Here is a 23151-nt window from a genome sequence, read left to right on the forward strand (position 1 = left end):
ATTTCTTACACTTCTCACATGAGCTTTATATCATGCCCTTCTAATCTCAGTATTTCCTCCAGGCTTAAACGGTCCTCAGTGTAGGAGTCCAGTGTCAGGGAGGGTTAGGTGACCAAACTGATCAGGCACATCGGGTTCTGCTGCATCTCGAAAGTAAAGAACTAACTGTGCATGGCTTCTGGTTTCATGCTAGGAACAAAAAATGTTTTTTTCTAACTTCTAAAACCTCAGACAGAACCAAGAGGTTGGCTGTTAAAAAAAAAAATTGAGTATCAGCATAGCATTTTAAAATTCCATTTTGCTCACCCTTCAGTTTGAAAAGATGGGGTGGAGGTCAAATGAGTAACGCTAGACATTTTCCTGGACAGCATATAACTTAGACCATTGCTCCTAACCATAGGCCAGCACATTCATAAGGACAAACACAAGAGCCTGAGACTTCCCTGGCCCCATTCCTCATTATCCCTGTCATCCCCAAAGACAAAATCTGGGAGATGCCATGGGAACGCCTTTACGTACCTCAAGTGTCGGCCTCTGTCCACTGCTCAGCGTGCGCCCGGACTTCCTGTGGGTGGTGGCTTCTCTGTTGGACTAACTTCCCAGGAAGGACCCCAGAGTTAGGTGGAGAGAAGCAGCTGGTGCAAACTGACAACAGGTGAAGACCTGGAAAACTGCATGAATGTTCTGGAACTTTTAGTGTGCGATTCCAAGAAAACACATTTATGACTCTCTTAAATAAAAAACAGAGCAGAGATAAGGTGATACTTGGTGAAAATGATGTTTGTTATAAAATATTCGTATCCCTGGAGGTAAATAGGAAAGATAAGTACGTATTTATATCTCTTACCAGAAGCTGCCCTTGGCTATAAATCAAGCATGCTGGGTAGATTAAAAGAAAAACTCAGCACTGGTATATATATTCCATCTATGTATAATTCATTTATCAGAAAATGGTAAATGGATGTTAATTCTTCCACTAGGTCTATATTTCACAAGGTAATAATAGAGCACTTCAATCTGCTTGTGAGAGCAGTCGGTCACTAGCTGCATTTTCGGCTGTGCCTCCTGTGTGTCTTTTCATGTGCAAGCACACCGAGAGAGAAGCCACGCACTGTACAGGAAAGGGAGACACCACGAGTCTCTTTTTGGAGCAGGAAGTAAAGTGGCTTTTTCCCTTCGAAAACTGTGGCAGAGCAATGCTTTTAAAACTGTCCGTGGTGAATCTGTGGTGTAATCCATTTAAAAAACTTCCAATCCTTTACAGACTGGCACTTTTTTAAAATTAAATTAAAATGTTGCACCAAGATCAAGTTGCCATAAAAGTTTCTAAACACTCGCTCTCCATTTCTGTACGTATTCTTGCAGACTGGCAAGAGTTGGTTGGCACTGGTCTGGAGAGCACACTTCTGTAGCACTGAAGTAGGAGTTTCAGGGGTGAATCAATAGGTTCTGATGTTATTTACCTGTGGGTTTGGGATTTTGCCCAGAGTGGGAGGGCAGTGCTAGGATTTTTTCATTTTTGTTTTTGTTTTGCTATTATTGGCCCAGCCAAGGCCACTGTGTGCGTGCGGTATGCGCCTTGGGGAGGTGAATAAGGGCTGGAATCTCTCCTCCGAGTGACCACTTCTGCTTGGCAGGGGCCCTTGGATCAGCCTTCGGGCAGCCCCACTTGCATCAGCAGTAGGATGCTACTTTTTTGAGAAGGTTTCCATAGGTTCCTACATACTCTTAGCAGAAATCAGCAAGAACCTTATTTTGATTTCAGTTCTTTATGCTTGAAATCATCATCACGTTTATTTCTTTACTGGATTTCAAGCTCCTGTGGGAAGGAGTGTGGGTCTCATATCACTGCGACTAGAACAGTGCCCGTACAAACACCAAGCAAGTTCTGAATCACAAGCTGAGAAGGAAAGCCAAGCCCCACTGTTAACCTTCTTAAAGAAGCAACGGATCTAATAGTGTGATGATTTCCCCCTCAAGTTTCTTTTTATTGATCCAGGACTTAAAGAGACCCAGGTTTTTAGATGTAGTTCTGGGAAGAGACGTTAATGACAATAATGATACCCTGACTATGACCCAAGTCCCAGCGACCACAATAGACAGAATGGCCACAATAGACATAAGAGGTCAAACCAAGTATTGTTAACATTTTATCTCTCCTGAGGTTAACATTAACCAAGGACATTGAGTTCACCGAGAAACAGGTTCTTAAACAAATATGACTCATAAAAGAATGTTATTTACTGGGGTCACAAACTCCTAAGAAAGAACAGAACGTTAAGGTGCCCAGGGAATACACGCCATGTTCCACTGCTTGTGGAAGAGGCCTGACTCCAGCCTGGACTCTGCAGAGCCTCCTGGCAGGTCCCTGGTAGGAGGGATGAAGTCGGGTCGGGCTACAAGGGCATAACAGCCTGAATCCGCAGAGCCGTGGCAGGTACACTTGAATGCATCTCAGATATTCATCAAAAGTCAGAAGCAGAAGGACACACGAGGTGCACAGCTGCAATCAGGAGAAATGAAGGCCTGGACGCTTATCACCAACACAGAGGAAATACCTTCTGGTGGCAAACGTGGTAAGAGGGAGTTCTTAAACAACAGGGGGCATGGAATGGTCTCTTCCCCACCAGACACATCCATCTCACCTTGGCTCCTGAGGTCTTCACGCACCTGAAAGACACACACAGGCCTCGTCCGTGGTGGGCTGAAGAGGTGGTGCAGGCTCAGTGTCTGCAGCAAGGGAGAGGTTTGAGCAAATCCATGAATTCCAGTCCTGTGTGGGTTTCAGTGAGAATGACAAGTGCCTATGAGCTGAAGTTGCTGTTTTATGATTAATATGAAATACTGCCTGAGCCTAAGTCAGCCTTGCCAGAAATATGCAAGAAGTATGAGTTTCTAAGATACTTTGGGTTCTGTTCAAGCAGTTTAGGTTGTGAGGACAGATAACTACTTAACTCAGTTTGATAAGGAGACTCCCACAGAACAGGCAGGAAGTACAGCCAGTCCTCCTGGAAGGGGCCTGGGACCCAGAGACACAAGAGTGAAAGCTTCCAGCTGTGTTTCTCACGATCCACGGAGAGGTGGTCTCACTGTTCAAGATCTCTCTGCCTCTCTCTATACAAGTTCTCTCCCTGTCTCTCTCTCCCTCCCCCTTCCTCTCTTTGTCTCCCACTACCTCTCTCCCCCACTCTCCATCCTCTGGGCACAAGACGCTGCTCCTACCATTGAAGGAAACTGCATCTTCAAATTTCTGAGAAGCAAAATCTGACTGGTTCAGCCAGCCTATGGAACCTTGAACCATGCACACAACTCTATCTAGTCATCTGTGGCCAGGGCTTGGGGCCCGAGTGCCTGCAGCACAAATTCAAAGTTTCTAGGAAGCAGGTGCAATCAGGGCATGCTTCAAAAACCATATCTAATGCACGTGGAGATTTCACAGCTCAGGCGTACACATGCGTGACCTTCAGCGATGGAATAAGAATCTTCATGGTTCAGGGCACCACATTATTAAGGTTGGTAATAATCCAGTTAGCATCCTCATGGATAGAAACATTAACAATGGAGAGGAGCAAAGACAATGCAGGTGGCACCGAAGTGTTAAGGTACCAGTCACACAAGGTTTCCCCCAGGAAGCAGTTTTCTCAGTGGCCCGAGGGGAAGATAGAAAAAAAAAAAGCTACAGGTTCAGAGTAATTCCCTTCATGTGCAGGTTTGTTGCTGTTGATCTGTTTAAATAGCTGAAAAGACACATGTGCTGTTTTTAACATGCAGACCCAAGTCCTGTGAGCTTTCCCGCAGCATTTTGATGGAACATGGATTACAGTTCTTTGTCCTCTAAACCTCACCTCCGTGCGTTCCAGCCCCTTTTAGCCTGGAGCTGGCTAGCTCTGTGAAGCGTTCTGGCTCCAGGACTTGAACTTCATGTTGCAAAGGGTGTATTTGGCATTGTCTGCTTCTTCCAGGTTTTATGACGACTTCCTTCATTTGTTAGTCTCTTTGTGCCATGGGTAGTAAATTTTTACTGGCAGTGGAAATTGGCTCCTATACTCTTAAGCATAAGCATGAAGGTCAAATCTGATTGTCTGGAACCTCGTGCACAGAATTCCCAACAGCTGTATCACAGGGCAGTTTTATGTTTACTATAAGGAGACCTTGTTGTCCCTATGTCTATTACGACCTCTACAGGATATCATGTTTGTTAAGATACATCCTGGGGCTGGAGAACGGAGCAAAAAACACAAACCTTTAAAACGGTCAGATTACATCTGTGGCTTTCTAAACATTAAGGAAATAAAAACAATGGGAAATCTTCAGAGAACCATGAGATAGATATCAGAAGAGATAGTTTGGTATTGTAAGTGAATATCCACTAAATCTATTTCTGGGCCAACCTGTTTTGGGGACATTAAACTTACCTACATTTCAAAGGTGAACAATGCAACTAAATTGAGACAAGGTAAGTTTGGGCTTAAAAAAAAAAATAGAAGAAGAAATACTTCCTACAAGTTAACGATCAGCAAGACCTAATGGAATGGGTAAATGTTTTGAACAATGCTGTAAGAATCACAGTAACAAAAGCAGTCAGACTTAAAGCTTCATTTTAAGAACCTCAGACACCAAGTTGAATATCCAGGTGGGAAGAAGCAAGTACATTATAAAACAGATACTGTTGGTGCTATCCTCACAGTTACTCCAGCTCAGGAAAAAGAAGTAAACACAGTGAAATGATTTCAAATGGTTCCCAGCCATCTCCCTTGCTTTACTCTTAAACCACCCCCAGATAATGAAATTTTCAAAGTCAGTTATTGTGTTGAACGAGGGGTAGTGATGAAAAATTGTAACCAAAGGAATTTTCAAATGGATGAAACAAAATAGGCTTTTTCAAATGTGAACTGGAAAGGAATCGCTCCACACAGAACAATTTAATGACTTTTGTAAGGTTCAGGAATGTAAGCAAAGACACACAACGCGGGATAATGGCTTCAAAATTGTAGTAGTGCCTCAGAGTTCCTGTTTGTAGGCTGACAGTCCTAAGGAGACCCATAGTTAGACGAATGTCAATCTTCAGTGTCAATAGGAACCAGGAAGTTCAGTATCATCTCTGCAGCAGGTCAAAAAGCTGTCAAGTCCTTATATACATACAGAATCAAGTACCACACTGAATTATGCACCTTGTGAATAATGTTCAACTATCTGACAGCCACTTTTCTTTACAAGAGCACTCTTAACTGTTTCTTAGCATCCAGCCATATGTTCGGTCCCTCTGTGCAACTGCAGCCAACCTCAATTCCATTCTCCCTCACAACAACTCTTTGGTCTCAAGCTTTATCATGTGGAGAGAGAATCTTATGAATCTCTTGACAAAGGTCAAGCCATGGATCTTCCACATTATGCCTTCAAGAGACCTAGCTTCCAAAATGACTATTCAAGAGACCCAGAAGGTGTTACCTTAGTAGTAGGGCTAAGGTAGCCCAGAACAGAGGCTACACCAGACCTGTCCTTAAAGCTAAAAGCAGCCATGAAAGGATCAAACCAATCTGATCTTCCAGGAATTTAACTGCCTTCCAACACTAACAATTTTTTGAAGGAGGATAGCAAAGTTTAGACACTTAGTGACCTAGCAACTCAGTGTTCAGCATCCAATAAAAAATTACTAGACATACCAAGAATCAGGACAATATGACCCAAAACCAGAAGAAAAAGATCAATAGAAAAAGACCCACCAAGGGCAGAGATGATAGAACAAGTATACGAAGACTTTGAAATAGCTCTTACAAACATGCTCACTATGTTTAAGAATCTTTAAATGATGTGAATATAATCAGGGAAGACAGTGAAGACATAAAAAGGAACCAAATGGGAAGTCTAGAGATGAAAATTAAGATACCTGAAGTGAAAAAATATACTGGATGGGACTAAGCTGTAGCTTAGACATGGAAAAAGAAAAGTGAACTTGAAGATGTAATAATACAAACTATTCAATCTGAAGCATAGAAAAGATAAATTAGGCCTCAATGACCTGGGGATGATATCAAGGTATTCATTACAGGATTAACTGGAGTCCCAGGAAAGTGTGTGTTGCAGGAGGGGAGGAGACAGAAGCAGAATAATATTTGAAGAAACAATGGCTGAAAAAAAATCCAAATTTAATAAAAACTATGAAACCACAGATCTAAGAATCTTAAGGAACTCCAAGCAGGGTAAACACACAGAATCACACCAAAGCACATCATAATGAAATTGCTGAAAAACTGTGATAAAGAGAAAAATCTTAGGACCAGCCAGAGAAAAAAGGCACATGGTGTACAGAGGAACAAATAAAAGAATAAGTGATTTCTTTTCAGAAATAACACAAGTCAGGAGACATCTTTAAATTGCAGAATGAAAAAAATATTGTCAACATAAAATTCTATATACAGCAAAAATCTCCTTTAAAAATTTCACCTGAACGTAAAATAGACTTATTAAGACAAAAGCTGAGCGACTTTGCCATTTAACATCACCATAAGTAATGTTCGAGGAAAATTTTTAGAGAGAGGAAAAATAAAACCAGAGGGAAACTTGGGTCTACACAAAGGAATGAAGAGTACATATGTGGGTAAACATGAAAGTATTTTTTCATTTTAAAATTTCTTCTAAGAGTAATTAACTACATAAAGCAAAAACAATGAATATGTTGAGTTCCTAATTTATGCAGAAATAAAATGACAACAATAGAACAAAGGATGGAAGGGGAAAATGGAAGTTTACTGTTGTAAAGTTATACATAACTTTCAAATGTTATTCTTTAAAGTAGACGTGGAAGTTGAGGATATATTATAAACATTAGCACAACCACTAAAAATGAAGATGAGGAGGTATAGCTAAGAAACCAATAGCAGGGAATAAGGGGGAGAGTGAACAGAAAACAGATGGGATAAACAGAGAACAAACATCAAGATGGCAGATTTAATCCCAACCATTACATGTAAATGGTTATAAACCCTCCAAATAAAAAGAATAAATTAGATCCAGCTGACTGGAGGGAATTCATGACGTATTGTGAAGTGAAAAAAGCAACACGCAGAATTTGTTGCTCTTAGCATTTGTTTATCTATGGGTAGTAGGAGGGAGAGGTGAGGGAAAAATGAAAGGAGACTGGCAAAATGGAAACATATGCATGATAAAATAACAAAAGGTGTTAAATATAATCCTTGACAACACTGATAATAAAATTGAGTTCTGAACATAGACTAGGACTAGCAGATGACATGAACACGTGAAAACACTGAATTGACTTAAGATGGGATTGTGGTTAATTTTATTCTTAGAGTCTGAAACTTCAGTGCAGTTTTTACTAAAAAAAATTAAAGTTAAAAAATAAACATCTGGGGTTTGAAGATACAAAAACTCATGACCCAACTTCCTTTTAATAGTGTTTTATAGTGGTTCTTTGACTCTCTAGTTTTCTGGACAGAAAGCAAAGACCTTTTGTGCAATAATTCCCCCAAGATAGTTCCACATTTTATCTGGCATTAGCACACAGCACTGGCTATAGTTAAGTAGTCATTCAACATGGCAAGAGACTCCATCTGAAGTTAGAAATGAGTCGGTCAGGTTCTTTGGTTGTAAGTAGCAGGAACTGACTCTGACCAACTTAAAAGAAAGAAAAGTATTAGGAAGACCAGAAAATTTGTCCTGGAATTGAGGCAGCCCCAGCAGGAAAAAAGCAGGAATTCCAGGGATGGTCCATAGCTGCAGCAGTCTGGTTGGGTTGCTTCCACTGAAATGAATGAATTCCAGTCTTACTTCAAACTTCCATCACTGGCTCAAGTGACAAATTCCCAGGAGAAACCACTGGACTCATCCTGTTCCCAGCCTCTATATACACTGGGGCCTACTAGGAGGAGCTCAGGACTCCACAGGGTGTCAGTAGCAGGAGGGCTGCTTCCCTCAGGCACAGTTCCACCAACATCACATGCACATAGAGAGGAAAGACTACTCCCCCAAAAGAATTCAGGGTGTTCTAAGATTCTTGGGACACTGGGTGGCAAAAACACCTTTCTTGGCACTGGAGAATGGAACAGAAGTCATGGAGAAATGTGCACAGGGTTGAGCGTCACACCCAGAATATAGAATCTACCTGCAACACATGATCTGGCTGCATTCCTGAGTCTGCGGTCCAAACTAAGAAGGGCAGGGCTTGCGAATACTTTTGTGCTATAAATCTGTGGGAACTGAATTTGCGGTCTGAAACCCAATATAATAGACATGATATGGCTTGCCTTTAGCCTGAAGGAAGTTGATAAAATAGTTTATGTTGGAGGCTGATTTCTAAGTATTACATGAATTTTGTCAATATGGATTTCAGTTTCAGTCTCTCATCTCAAGTGCTCCTTTAAGTATATATTAGTTATTATGGGCTGGCTATTTTTTTTTTTCTGATGGAGCTCTAAAATTGACCAGAAACAAACTACATTAGCACATTTGGGGACAAGATGTTCTAAATGTAATAAATGTTGCTGAGTGATATGAAATGATACGGCCCGTTTAAACCTTGAAGAAGAATATAGGCAGTTGGGTAAGTTGGGGAAATTATTAAGGAGAAAGGAAGCAGACTGTTGAAATTCTATGCATCACAAAAGAACAGCTGTATTGCAGATGGGCTTATAGTTGAAGAAAACAATAAATAATCACTGAAGGAAAAGGTAACGATTAAATGGAAGAGCCATCATGGAATGCAAATGGGAAGTGTTTACTTTTTAAGATATTTGAACTCAAGACCCATCTCCCAACTTCTCAGAACACTAGAGTCCCCCGTGTGTGCCTGCTCAGAGTGATGCTTTTCTTTCCTCAGGAAGAGAAGTACTATTTACAACTTTTGTGTTAATGAACCTTGGGGTTCCTACAGAAATATACTATGATCTCTTAAATAAAATTTTTACTTAAGCCAGAGAAAGGAAATAATGGACACTGAGAGATCAAGTAAATGCCTCCCACTCTGTTCCCTTTTAAAAATCAATAATTTTTATGTTTTTTTCTTCTTAAGGAAGTAGCATCTGGCTTTATGGAATTTGGAGGAGTTGAGCATCCTGTATGAATTATGCTGATTTTTAAATATGAATAAGATTGGAAAATGGCAGCTAATGTGGAACCATCTGAATAAGACTGAGACTAATGAAAATCAGTGAAACTGAACCATATACTCTTAGTTAGATCTTAGTAGATGATCTCGTCCCCCATCCCTACCACAGTCATACAGATGAAAACATGAGGTCACATGATTTGAGTTTTTCTGTTCAAACATTTGTGGGAACTTTCTACATAACTTCTTATTTTGAAGTGCTACTTCTTCCACAATTCTTTTATAACAGTGCTACATGAAGTTAGAATTAACATCCACCTTACAGGTAAATTCTGTTACAACAGGATTGATCAAAGGAAGTATGTGTAGACGACAGGTATCTGTAGTTATGTGCAGTTCATCTTTGGACTAAATTTAGAAATGTGAAGGATTAGATACATAGCTTTTCATCATTTCCTGATATTTAGAAATGGGTCCATTTCCAGGCCAGATCCAGAGTTATGTCTTAGAAATTTGTGCCCATCTGAAGCATGCTTAAGAAGATTATTACCATGAAGTCTCTTAACAGAATTAACCTTAAGCCTGAGTATGACCTGGATATTAGTCTGGGCTTCTAGTGTCATGAATGTTACGTACTCCCAGAATAAAATAAATTGCTTAATAATGCAATGAGATGACTTGTTCAAGAATTCAGCAATAAAAATACCTTTCATGAATATGTCGTATGACTTATTTCACAAATATTGTCTTAGTTTATCATGCAATGTGTAATTATTCAAAAGTTTTGAATAAGAAAATGAAGCTAATAGAGGCAAGTTACTTGTCTCAGATCTCATGCCAAGTGAGTGCCTGGCACATAACACTCAATCAGTATATTTTGCTAAGTGGGTTAATGAGGTATTATAGTAGATCCTTTGTCTCCTAGTCAACTGCTCACAAAATGTACAAACAAAGGCAAGCATTGATGCCATAACATGTGGCATTGTTGAAAAGAACAAAAGCATAATAGAAATGTCACTTTTAGAAAACTTTTGCAGGACTTCAACAGCCTTTTGTAAGTTACCTTTGAAAAGATGGCATGCAGGGGAGAGCTGTCCCTGGTGCTGAACCTGCCATGAGGCAAATCGGTCAGATGGCTTTCACTGATTTTTGTACATATTTTCTTCTGTGCTTCGATTACTAATGACAATACTATTGATAAAAGTTATATTTATAAATAATTTTCCTTTTAAAACATTTTAAATACTATTTTTTTAAATTATAGCTTTGCTGAGTTGTTGTTACATACCATGAAATTTACCTTTTTAGTGTAAAATTCAGTACATTTTAGTACCAGTCACAAAAGTCACAAGTTGTGGAATTAGCACTGTCTAATTTTAGAATATTTTTATTACCGTATAAAACCCCATCTCCTCAGCCTCTGAAAACCTGTGTCTATAGACTTGCATATTCTGGACTTTCATACACATGGAATCATGCAATATGTGGCCTTTTGTGACTGACTTCTTGCACACAGCATGTTTCTGAGGACCATCCACATAGTATGTATTGATACTTCATTACTTTTTAATGAAAAACAATAATCTATTGTATGAATATAAATTTTATTCATCTAGAATAAATCCATTTTATTCATCTATTCATCAGTTGATGAACATTTAAATTGCTTCTCCTTTTTGGCTATGCTACTTTGAACATCTATATACAAGTTGTTTTTTTTTTTAAGATTCTTCCGCATCCATGTCAACATTTGTTATTGTCTATATTTTAATTTTAGTCATCCTAGTGGGTGTGAAATTGTATCTCACTGTGGTTGACTTGCACTTGCATTTCCATAATGACTAATGGCACTGAACATCTTTTCATGTACTTGTTGGCCATTTTTATCTTCTTTGGAGAAATGTCTACACAAATCTTTTGCACATTTTTAAAAAATGGGTTTTTTTTTTTCAGTGTTGAGGTAAAATAGTTTTTTTTAAAATATATATTCTGGATATAGATCCTTTATCAAACATATCATTTACAAATATTTCCTCTCACACTGTGGGTTGACTCTTCACTTTCTTGATGGTCTAGATGACTGTTTTCAGCACAGTGATCCTTCTGATTCTTCCCAATCCCTCCCTCAGCAACTCTCCAAAGGTTTGTTAATAAAATGTAATAAGAAGTCTAAGACTTAAACATAAGACATAACACCATAAAACTCCTAGAAGAGAACTTAGGCAAAACATTCTCTGACATAAATCATAAGCAGTGTTTTCTTAGGTCAGTCTCCCAAGACAATAGAAATAAAAGCAAAAATAAACAAATCGGACCTATTCAGACTTATAAGCTTTTGCACAGGAAATCATAAACTAAATGGAAAAACAACCTATGGACTGGGAGAAAATATCTGCAAAGGATGTGACTGATAAGGGCTTAATTTCAAAAACACACAAACAGCTCATACAACTCAATAACAAACAAACAAAAGATCAAAAAATGGACAGAAGACCTAAATAGATATTTCTCCAAAGAATACATCCAGATGGCCAACAGGCACATGAAAAGGTGCTCAACATTGCTAATTATTAGGGAAATGCAAATAAAAAGTACAATGAGATATCACCTCATACCTGGCAGAATGGCCAACAACAGAAAGTCTACAAATAATAAATGCAGAGTGTGTGGGAAAGTAAATTGGTGTAACCACTATGGAAAATAGTATGGAAATTCCTCAAAAAAATTAAAAATAGAACTACCATATGATCCAGCAATTCTACTCCTGGGTATTTATCCAAGGAAAGTAAAAACACTAATTAGAAAAGATATATGCAACCCTATGTTCATAGCAGCATAATTTATAATAGCCAAGATATGGAAGCAACCTAAGTGCCCATCAATAGAAGAATGGATAAAGAAGATGTGAGATACACACACACACACACAATGGACTATTACTCAACCATAAAAGAATGAAATCTTGCCATTTGTGACAATACGGATGGACCTAGAGGGCATTATGCTAAATGAAATAAGTCAGATAAAGGCAAATTATGATACCACTTATATGTGGAATCTAAAAAACAAAACAAATGAATAAACAGAACATAACAGAAGAAAACAAAATACAAACAGAAAATAAACAAGTGGTTGCCAAAGGGGAGTAATGTCGGGAGGAGGTATGACATAGGTAAGGGAGATTTAGATACAAACTTCTAGTTGCAAAATAAATGAGTCACAGGTATAAAACGTACAGTGTGGAAAACAGTAAGTAATTATGTAATCTCTTTGTATGGTGACCGGTGGTAGCTAGACTTATCATCTTGATCATTTTGAAACGTATGGAAATACTGAATCACTACGTTGTATATCAGGAATTAACAGTGTTGTGGGCCAACTGTACTTCAAAAGCAAACAAACTCATGGAAGAAGAGATCAGATTTGTTGATACCAGGGGCAGGGGTGGGAATGGGATACTGGATGAAGGCAGTCAAAAGGTACAAACTTCCAGTTATAAGATAAATAAGTACTAGGCATGTAATGCACAACATGATAAATATAATTAACACTGCTTATGTTATACATGAAAGTTAAGAGAGTAAATCCCAAGAGTTCTAATCTGGAGGGAAAAATGTTTTTTTTCCTAATTCTTTAATTTAGCATCAATATGAGATAATGGATGTTTACTAAACTTACTGTGATAATCATTTCATGATGTAAGTCAAATTATTATGCTGTACACTGTGAACTTACACAGTGCTGTGTGTCAGTTATATCACAATAAAATTGGAAGAAAAAATAAAACAAAAATTTTAAAAACTTGTCTGTATTAGTCAAGATTGTCTAGGTTAGCATTCTCAAAGTGTGGTCTTGGGCTCTTTTCAGTGGGACTATGAAGTTAAAATCAATTTCAAAATCAATTATTAAAAATACTAAAATGTTATTTGCCTTTATCATTCTCAATCTTTCACGAATGTATTGTGTTTTCCAGGATGTGATACCACAGCTCTGTGACTGCAGAATCAGACCCAAAAATCTGGCTTCATTCTATTAAGCCAGACATTAAAGAGATTTGCAAAAATTGAAATAGTGGTACTCTTCTCACAATTATTTTTGGATTTTTTGGAAAATATAGTTATTTTTCATTAAGATGTTATGATAATAGATAATGGGTTCATTATTTTAAAGAATTTAGTACATATTTTTTAAAATTCTCAGTTTTAATATCTAAAACAGTAAATATCAATATATAGAACCCACATGAAGAAAAGCTCATTGAGGTCCAGTTTTTAAATGTAGGCTTTATTATTATTCAGGTCTGGTTAGGTCAACAGATCAGGAGACAACTCTCACTGAAAGGGGACTTTGTTCCCAAGAGCAGGGGGTCTGCCATGTCACGCAGGGCCACACAAGGAAGCACTAGTTACTCTGCAGGTAGAAGGAGCAAGGGGAAAGCATGGGTAAGAGCCTTATTGTGGTTTTTTGCAGAAGGGAACAGGCAAGGCAGGGTAAGCAGCCTTAGGATTAGCTAGTTTGAATAATTTCAGCAGGCTCTAGGGTGTAAGGGCTGTCCTAGGGTTTCTTGTATCTGGCCCTGGAGTGATTAGGAAAGGGAAATACAGGCATACCTTGGAGATTCTGTGGGTTTGGTTCCAGACTACCGCAACAAAGCAAATGTGGCAATAAGGCAAGTCACGTGAATTTTTGGTTTCCAGTGCATATAACAGTGATGTTCACACCACACTGTGGTCTACTATGTGTACAACAGCATTATGTCTAAGAAATGTACATACCTTAATTAAAAAGTAATGCTGCTGAAATGAAAGAAGTAATAAATATCAGGGAGGAAATAATAAAATAGAGGTTAAAAACAATAGAAAACATAGAAGCGATTTATGACAAACCCACAACCAACATAATACTCAATGGTGAAAAGCTGAAAGCCTTCCCACTAAAATCTGGAACAAGACAAAGATTCTCACTCTCACCATTTCTGTTCTACATATTATTGGAAGTCCTAGCCATAGCAGACAAGAAAAAGAAATGACAGGGATCCAAATTGGAAGAGAAGAGATAAAATTGTCTCTATATGAGGCTGACGTGATACTATATACAGAAAACTCTAAAGGCTCCACACAAAAACTACTAGAGCTGATAAAAGAATTCAGCAAGGTAGCAGGCTATAAGATGAACATACAGAAATCAGTCGCATTTCTTTACACTAACAATGAAATATCAGAAAAATAAAGTAAAGAGACAATCTCTTTTAAAATCGCATTCAAAAAATAAAATATTAGGAATATCTGTGACCAAGGAGGTAAAAGACTTACAACTGGAGAACTACGAAACATTGATTAAGGAAATTAAATACAATTTAAATAAGTGGAAATATACCCCATGCTCTTGGATTGGAAGAATTAATATTGTTAAAATGGCCATGCTACCCAAAGCAATCTATGGATTTAATGTAATCCCTATCAAATTATCCATGAGATTTTTCACAGAACTAGAAAAAATAATCCTAAAATTTATATGGAATCACAAAAGACCCAAAAATTGCTAAAACAATACTGAAGAAAAGGAATGAAGCTGTAGAAATAACCCTTCTAGACTTCAGACAATATTACAGAGATACAATAATCAAAACAGCGTAGTATTGGCACAAAAAACAGACACATGGTTCAATGGAATAGAATAGAGAGCCCAGAAATAAACCCACACACCTACAGTCAATTAATCTTTGAGAAAGGAGGCAAGAATATACAATGGAGAAAAGATAGCCTCTTCAGCAAGTGATGTTGAGAAAGCAGGACAGCTGCATGTAAATCAATGAAGTTAGAACACTCCCTCACACTATACACAAAAATAAACTCAAAATGGCTTAAACTTAAACAGAAGACAAGCCACTATAAACCTCCTAGAAGAAAACATAGGCAAAACATTCTCTGACATAAATCTCAGCAATTTTCTCCTAGGACAGCCTACCCAGGCAATAGATATAAAAGCAAAAATAAACAAATGGGACTTAATTAAACTTACAAGCTTTTGCACAGCAAAGGAAACTATAAACAAAAAGACAGCCTACAGAATGGGAGAAAACATTTGCAAATGATGTGACTGACAAGGGCTTAAATTCCAGAATATATAAACTGCTCATACATCTCAGTATCAAAAAAACCCACAAATAACTCAATCAAAAAAGGGCAGAAGACCTAAACAGACATACCTCGAATGAAGACATACAGATGGTCAATATGCACATGAAACATTGCTAATTATCAGAGAAATGCAAATCAAACTACAATGAGGTATCACCTCACACTGGTCAGAATGGCCATCATAAAAAAGCCCACAAAAGATAAATGCTGGAGAGGGTGTGGAGAAAAGGGAACCTCCGACACTGTTGGTGGGAATGTAGTTTGGTGTAACCATTATGGAAAACAGCACGGCGATTCCTCAAAAAACTAAAAATAGAGTTAACATATGACTTAGCAATCCCGCTCCTGGCCATTATAACTGGAAAAGACAAAAGTTCTAATTTGAAAAGACACTTGCATCCCAATGTTCACAGCAGCACTATTTACAATAGCTAAGACATGGAAGCAACCTAAATGTCCACTGACAGGTGACTGAATAAAGAAGTTGTGGATACAATGGAATACTACTCAGCCATAAAAAAGAGTAAAATAATGCCATTTGTAGCAATGTGGATCGACCTGGACATTGTCACACTAAGTGAAGTAGGCCAGAAAGAGAAAGATAAATACCATATGATATCACTTATATGTGGAATCTAAAAATATATGACACAAATGAACTTACTTACAAAACAGACTCCTAGACATAGAAAACAAACTTATGGTTACCGAGCAAGGGGGTGGCGTGTGGAGGGATAAAGTGGGACTTCAGGATTTGCAGATACTAACTACTGCATATAAAATAGATAAACAACAAGGACCTATTGTATAGCACAGGGAACTATATTCAATACTTTGCAATAGTCTATAATGGAAAATAATATGAAAAGGAATATATATATATATATATATATATATGTAAATGAATCACTATGCTGTATGTCAGAAATTAACACAACTATATGTCACCAACTATACGTCAACTAAAAAAAAAATTAATGCTGCTGGGAAAATGGCACCAACAGACTTACTCAATGCAAGGTTGTCACATGCCTTCAATTTGTAAAAATGCAGTATCTGTGATGTGCAGTAAAATGCTGTATCCCTGTATTGGCCAAAAGTATAAAAGCCCTGTGATTGCCAGATAAAGTGGGAGGCTGTGGGGAGCGGGGTACAGCTTTGGACTGGTTAGTTTGCACATAAAAGCTGTACTCACAGGGGAGGAGTTTATCTCTAGGAATTAGCTAATCCTCAAAGGGGCCATCTCTCCTGGGCCAGCAAGTTCCCAGATGCCAGACAACAAGAATACAGGAAGAAAATATAGCCAATACAGGTCCTTAATAGTTTTTTAGAGTATAAAGAATGTAGAGACGTTCAGAAACCAAAAAGTCTGAGAATATCTGGGCTGTGCACAATAACAAAGACGCCCCAAATCTCAATGTTTTAACACAGAAAAGACCTTTTTTTCATTGTTCAAGTGAAGTTTTCATACTTCTGAAAGGTGGCATACAGTCATCCCTCAGGATCTCTCAGGGATTGGTACCAGGGACCCCCAAGGATATCAAACCCTATGGATGCTAAAGTCACTTATATAACATGGTGTGGTACAGTCAGTCAGCTCTCTGTATCTGAGGATGTGGAAACTGCAGATGTAAAGGGCCTACTATACAAAGAATATCAGAAAAAATTTTTTTAAAAGGCCATAATGTCAGAACAAAAGAAAATCATTTAAACTTAATTACTTTAGCTTAATGAGAAACTCCCTATATCATTCTTATTTTTCTCTTTTTTTTTCATGAGTTAGTGAAATTTCATCACTACTCAGGAAGAGTTCAGGGACTGGTGCTTGGAAATTTCTGACACCTAGGACAGTTATGGACAGAAATGATGTGGAGGGGAGGAAAAACCTTACCTGTTTATATGCTGAAAGGACCCAGCAGAGATGGGGAAGTTTGAAGATATGGGAAAAAGAGACACTTGATAGAAATCCTGGTGGAGATGAAAGGGGAGGGAGGGAATGGTCTGAAATAATAGGACAGATGGACACATCTCCTCCTCAAAAACTGGTTGGAAGGGAGGAGGAGAGGGTGCCTTTGATGGTAAGTTAGTTGAGGGGAGGAGAGAAGCTGAGAGTCCACCCCTAATGGCACTGGTTTTCTCTGTGAATCATGGACAATTTCATTGCTGAAGGTGAGGAGGGCAGGGAATGAAGAAGGTTTAGGAGTTAGGAGGCCCACTGCAGGGACTGGGGAAGGGAGAGGACCAAGAAAAAACGACAGGTGAAGGAGCAGAACCGAAGGCCCAGCTGAGTCTGGATCTTAACTAGTAATAACATGAAACATACGGCGGCCTAACTTTTCCAACTGGGCTTCTTAATCCTGGCATTGAACAGATGGTGTGAGTGTAGGGAACTGATGTTGATTGAAAGCCCCTGTAGTGTGATGATTAAGAGCATGGCCTTTGAAGCCAGCTGGCCTGAGTTAAAACCCTGACTCTGACACTTACTACCCTTTTCAGTAAAAGGGGCCACTAATAGTCTTGTGGTGCCATATTAATGCAGGGAATAATGGTTTTGTGGAGGACTAAGTGACTAAATGTATGCCATGGATTCCCTTACCACGCCCCAGCTCTGGGGGTTAAGGGGCCCACCTAGGTTCCATGGTTTCACGCCTAGGTGAGTGTTGGACTCTTGAAAAGGGACTGTTGGGCTGCACCCACAAGCCTGCAAGCTCAGTACCTGGCCAGCCTCAAGAGCAAAGAAAGACCCCCGAGTCAGTGACAGAGACATCAATGGTTTAATGCGCAGGGGGATCTTACCTGTCTGAAGCAAGGCCCTGGAACGACCCCACTGCAGGCAAACATGGCGGCAGGCTTCACTACTGGGGCAGGGGGAGTGGACGTCAGGTTGGCTCATCAGTTACCAGGGAAACCAGCAGAGGAGCACGCCCCTCAGGTCCCTCTGATAGGCTACCAAGGTGATGTTCTCATCTAAAGATTAGAACAATCACTTGTTGGGGCCTGGGGCAAGCATGTCGGTCAGCGTTTACTGAAGAGGGAAGGTCAATCAGGAGAGGAGGGTGTAGGTGAGGCAGGAACTGGTCCCACAGGGGATGTGCGGGGAGCAAGAGGGCAGCCGCGTAGGGCGGCCTGACCACAAAGGGACATACCCAGCTCCTCTCCCCTTCCTGCCTGTTTCCTTCTAGGGCACATCCTGTTCCGGCTCCTCCCTCGTGGCCATCACAATCCTCTCTGGTTGCGGTGGCGGAATAGGAGGTGGGTGTACCTGGGTTCTCCTCTGTTCTATTTCCAAACTATATTTTGGCATCATCTCTAAGCCCTACTGTCCTCAGGCCTTTAGTTTTATATCTCAATTACCTGTTTTAGAAGTAAACTACACGCTACCTCTTATTTGCATTTTACTCTAATAATCCTAGTCTACCCATCCACTTGCCCGAGAGAGAGGCACCTTGGGATCACAGGGGGAGATCATATATGTAGAGGATGCAAAAGATAAAAGCATAGAAAGAAGTTCCAAAGAAATCTTTTTACTTATTACCTCTCTTAATTCTCCTGTAAATAATGTTTCCAGCCCCCTCAAATACCCAATACTGACGCTCGGAGGGATTAATAACGTGCTCAGGGTGACATAGCTGCCCACTGTCAGAGGAGTCATTCAGTTCCACGCCTGTGCTCCTCCACCTCTGTGCTCTGTGCTGCCTCAAAGGTCTGCACTAGTCTCATGGGGGCCCTCAGGGATGGAGATAGTGGGGGAACAGGCGGTGAGGGAGTGGTAGGTGTTGACGAGAGAGTAAACAGCATGGGCAAGACGAGAAAGTGGGGCTCTGTGTGTAGAGAAGTGGGGGCTGATGAACAGGGAGAGAAGGAAGAAGTGAAGGAGCTGGAATCACAATGAAATGGACGAACAGGTGGAAGAGGAGAAAGGAGGGATGACTCCTAGTGGGATGAAGCTGATGGTCTTAAGGGGTTCACTTCCAGATGATGACAAGGTCTAGATGCAGCCACAGGACTAAGCTGTTGAAGAGAAGCTGAACACCACGGGCGTGGAGGACACTAAGACTGCCAGTTTCAGCTGTTTGAGTAGAGGGTTGAAACAAGCAGATCTGATGTCAGAGCCCTTTACGAGTGTTTTAGAGTGATCTTGCAGTTGACAAAGAGGAGGCAGGGGCCAGGGTAGCAGATGCCCAGAGCTGGTGCAAGGTGGGAGCCTCCCAAGAAGAGGGCTGCAGAGGCAGAAAGAACCTTGGTTTTTAATTGTAGCACATGGAAATTCTCATACACGACTCTAAATGGTCCTCCCAGCAATCCTATGAGACGCATTCAGGGCAGAAAATAGAGTTCCTCCAAGAAATCCACCAAAAGTGTTAGCCTTGGGACTTAGAACAAGTCTCCTGACTTGATACACACTGGATGGAGTTTGTCCTGAGAGCCTTGTTCCTCTGCAGACTATTCACAGTTCCTACTTTTCAAAAGAAAACTTACAGACTCTACAAAGAAAAGGAAGAACATTTCTCAAAGTTCTCTTCACCCTAGACTCTGCTGTAAATGGTGGGAAAGGCCTGCTGGGCTGTCAGGAACTGGTGCAGACGAGGACCTTACGATGCCATCTAGTGTCCATGATTGGACTTACCCACAAAGCTTTGGCTAGAAATATTCTGAAAAATAATTTAAGAAGATTGCAAGTAACTGGTTAATTTTGCAAGAGAATAGCTATTAAAACACCTAATGTTTTTCTCTCCTTGCCAGGAAGATTCCTTAACCCAGCCTCCTGCATACCCCAAAGGCTAGACCAATGCAGTGAATTATTGCATAAAACAGAAATTATGACCCAGTGAAGTCCAAGGCTATCTTAAAATGAACAGTTTCTTTAAGGTCTTGGGTCACCTGGTACAGTGAAAAGATCATGAAGCTTGGTGCCAGCGTTCTGAGGCATTCTAAGACATCACTTAGAGAGGGTATATGACCTGCCCAAGGTCACAGAGCCAGTTTTCTCTTTGCTATACTACATTTCCACCACGATACTGATATAAAGAATATGAATTCACTCCACAGAAATTTACTAATGATCACTGGTACCATCCATCGGGTTATAAACAAGGAGCATAAAGATTTATGAGTATTAGGGAATTGAATGTTTGTGTCCAACTAAAATTTGTATGTTGAAGTTCTAACCCATAATGTGACATATTTGGAGACAGGGCCTTTGTGGAAGTAAAGTTAAATGAAGTTATAAGGGTAGGGTGCTGATCCAGTAGGATTATGTCCTCCTAAGAAAAGGAAGGGAGACCAGAGCTTGCTTTCTCTCAGCAAGTACGCACAGCAAGAAGGCAGCCATCTGCAGGCCAGGAACAGACTCTCCCCAGAACCTGGGTGTGCTGGTACTCTGATCTCACTTTTAGCTCCAGGACTGTGAGAAAATAAATTTCTGTTGTTGAAGCCACCCAGGATGTGGTATTTTGTTATGGCCGCCCAGCCCAAGCCCAAGCCAACCAAGCCAATGGATATCTGCTTCCCCCGAAGCTGCTTCCAGCTTTGTTAGGGAGGTCAGCAGATCAATTACTACCCAACTTGCTGTGACAGATGTATGGACATCTCCTATTTCTAAATGGCTGCTTTAAAAATAATGCTGATGGTGGGCAAGACTGGTGGTGACAGTCAGTCTGACATCACAGATGCCAGATAGCTCTAAACTCAAATACGGTTCAGAGACGACCCTTTGCTTAGAGGCATCTCGCCATTAATAAAACATGGGCTTTCTCACAGAGCCCTGTGTGCCCTCTTTGAGTAGGTGATGGAGCGGGGCTGCAGAGCCAGTGACTGAACGTGGCCTTGGGTTCTGGTTCAAGGGCAGAACTTCTGGTCCTCAGCTGCCACATCCATAGATGAAGGGGTTTGACTGGCTGGCATCGGAGGCCATCATGTGAGGGTTTGGCTCACCTTTTCCCGTAGAAGAGTTCTGAAGAACTGTGAAACTGTTCCAACATTTGAAACTTGACATCTAAAATTTTCCATTAGAAATTTAGTTTTAAAGGATGTCATTTCCACTGTATTATAAATACTGGTATTTGAAAATAAAATCATCACCTGACTCACGTTTCCAGTACCAATAATCACTTCCCTGATGTGGAAACTGTTTGCTGATTCATTCTGACTAAGAGCTCCTGCAACTTGCTTTTTCTCCTTTACTGCTTCTGTGCTAAACAACCCCCAAACTTTTCCATTATGCTCTCCCCTCCCTATACATTCTTTACTGAGAATAGTTTAAACCCAGAGTCTATGCTCCAGGAAGGAGGTAATAGGCCAGTAATCTCAGAAGAATGGACAGACCCTCCCAGGGCCCCAGATTTATTGAGGTTAAGAGGAATGTAGCACCCTGTAAAACGTCCTGATTGTTATCACCTTTTCTGTTCCATCTAGTTTTTCTATAAAACCTCAAGACCCCACCCCCAAGATGGATTCGAAGTCTCTAAGGCACAAGCCTGCTGTGACTCCCCTTTGCCAGGCAAAGCAATAAAGAGGTTCTTTTTGAATTCTCCCAAAACTCTGCCTCAATCCAGCTTTCAGGGTACAGAGGCTGGTTTTGTGGCAACATAAATAACATATCAGAAATTCACATCATTCATAAAAAAGACTAATTTTACAACATTTCTTTTTCTCACTGAAATCTTACTTTTCTACTCCATTCTCTATTCCCAGAATTTTATATAATGTAGTATATTTTGTTTGAAAGTCTTTTATTACTTAAAATTACCTGGAAGTTTTATTATTATAATTATCAGTAGTAAAAATTTAAAACAATATATTACGAATTTTGATAATAATTACACATACTCAGTAAAATTTTATTGGGTGCATCTCTTTCAAAATCCATTGGTGAATGTTATTTATTGTTAGAAAGAGATAGGATTTAATCTGAATTCAATTTCTAATTTTAGGTTCTACAGAAATAAGCACTGAGAAATATTGTTCTCATAAATAGATGAAAACAGTTTTGTTATGACAGTTCTTTCAACTTCTGAATTGCATGCCCAAAGCATCATAGTAATCTCTCATTTAGTTATTTTAAGTCATCAGCTAAAAACTTTAGGTTTTCTGTCAAGTTTGTTGAAAGCAAAGAATTAGAAACCCCCTGAATTACAAAAGGATTGATTATCCAGTAATTAGTCAATCACCTCCCATTTCTGGGCCTGCCAAAGAACAGTCATCTCACCTGTACACACTAATTCTAAGAAAGAGTACTAAGTAAGGCAGAGAGCCTTGCCCCGAGCGTGTCACCTGGACGACATAAAATGTCATCACTATTGCTTACCTGTACTCTGCCTGATTCTTCCAGCACTCTCCCTCAGGAGCAGTGCTTTCTTCCAGTGAAATTACTGTCACTCTCATATCCCTACTTCACATTATATCTGAATGAACATATTGACCAAACTACTCCACTAAAATACCAAAATACCCACTCTTAACAGAAGGAGGGGCAAGACACGAAGCCTGAATACAAAATTTTGGTGCCTTATATTGGAGACTTCTCCAAAAGCAATATTTAAATTGTCCTTTGTTTTGATGCTCTAGAATAGCACTATCCAATAGAAATATAATGTGAGTAATGTATGTAATTAAAAATTTTCTAGTACCTTGTTTAAAAAGCAAAAAGAAACAGGTGAAATTAATATTATGTATAATGCAATTATTTCCAAAATATTATCATTTCAACATTTAATCAATATAAAACATAAAAAATAAGGTATTTTACATTTTTGGGGTATTACTCCTTGAAATCCTGTAGTATTTTACACAAATAGCAGATCTTAATTTTGACCAGCTACATTTCAGGTGCTTAATATACACATGTGACTAGTGGTTATTATAGTATTTGACAACACAGCCCTCGAGGGACGCACTGTAGTAAGATTTGGGAAGGATGAGAGAGCAGTGTTTTGTTTTTGGTAAAGA

The 23151-nt window shown here is 39.5% G+C and overlaps 1 long non-coding RNA gene across 1 annotated transcript in view; it reads right to left on the minus strand.

The window, feature by feature from the left end:
- Positions 1-23151, minus strand: part of LOC116150153 (uncharacterized) — a 37863-nt gene that overhangs the window by 7250 nt on the left and 7462 nt on the right. The window contains exons 3-4 of the long non-coding RNA XR_010378022.1: positions 2646-2773; positions 520-730 (exon numbers count right to left, since the gene is read on the minus strand). This is a non-coding gene — a long non-coding RNA (uncharacterized LOC116150153). The remainder of the gene's footprint in view (positions 1-519; positions 731-2645; positions 2774-23151) is intronic.

The sequence above is a fragment of the Camelus dromedarius genome, chromosome 3, assembly GCF_036321535.1.
Source record: "Camelus dromedarius isolate mCamDro1 chromosome 3, mCamDro1.pat, whole genome shotgun sequence".
Lineage (NCBI taxonomy): Eukaryota > Metazoa > Chordata > Mammalia > Artiodactyla > Camelidae > Camelus > Camelus dromedarius.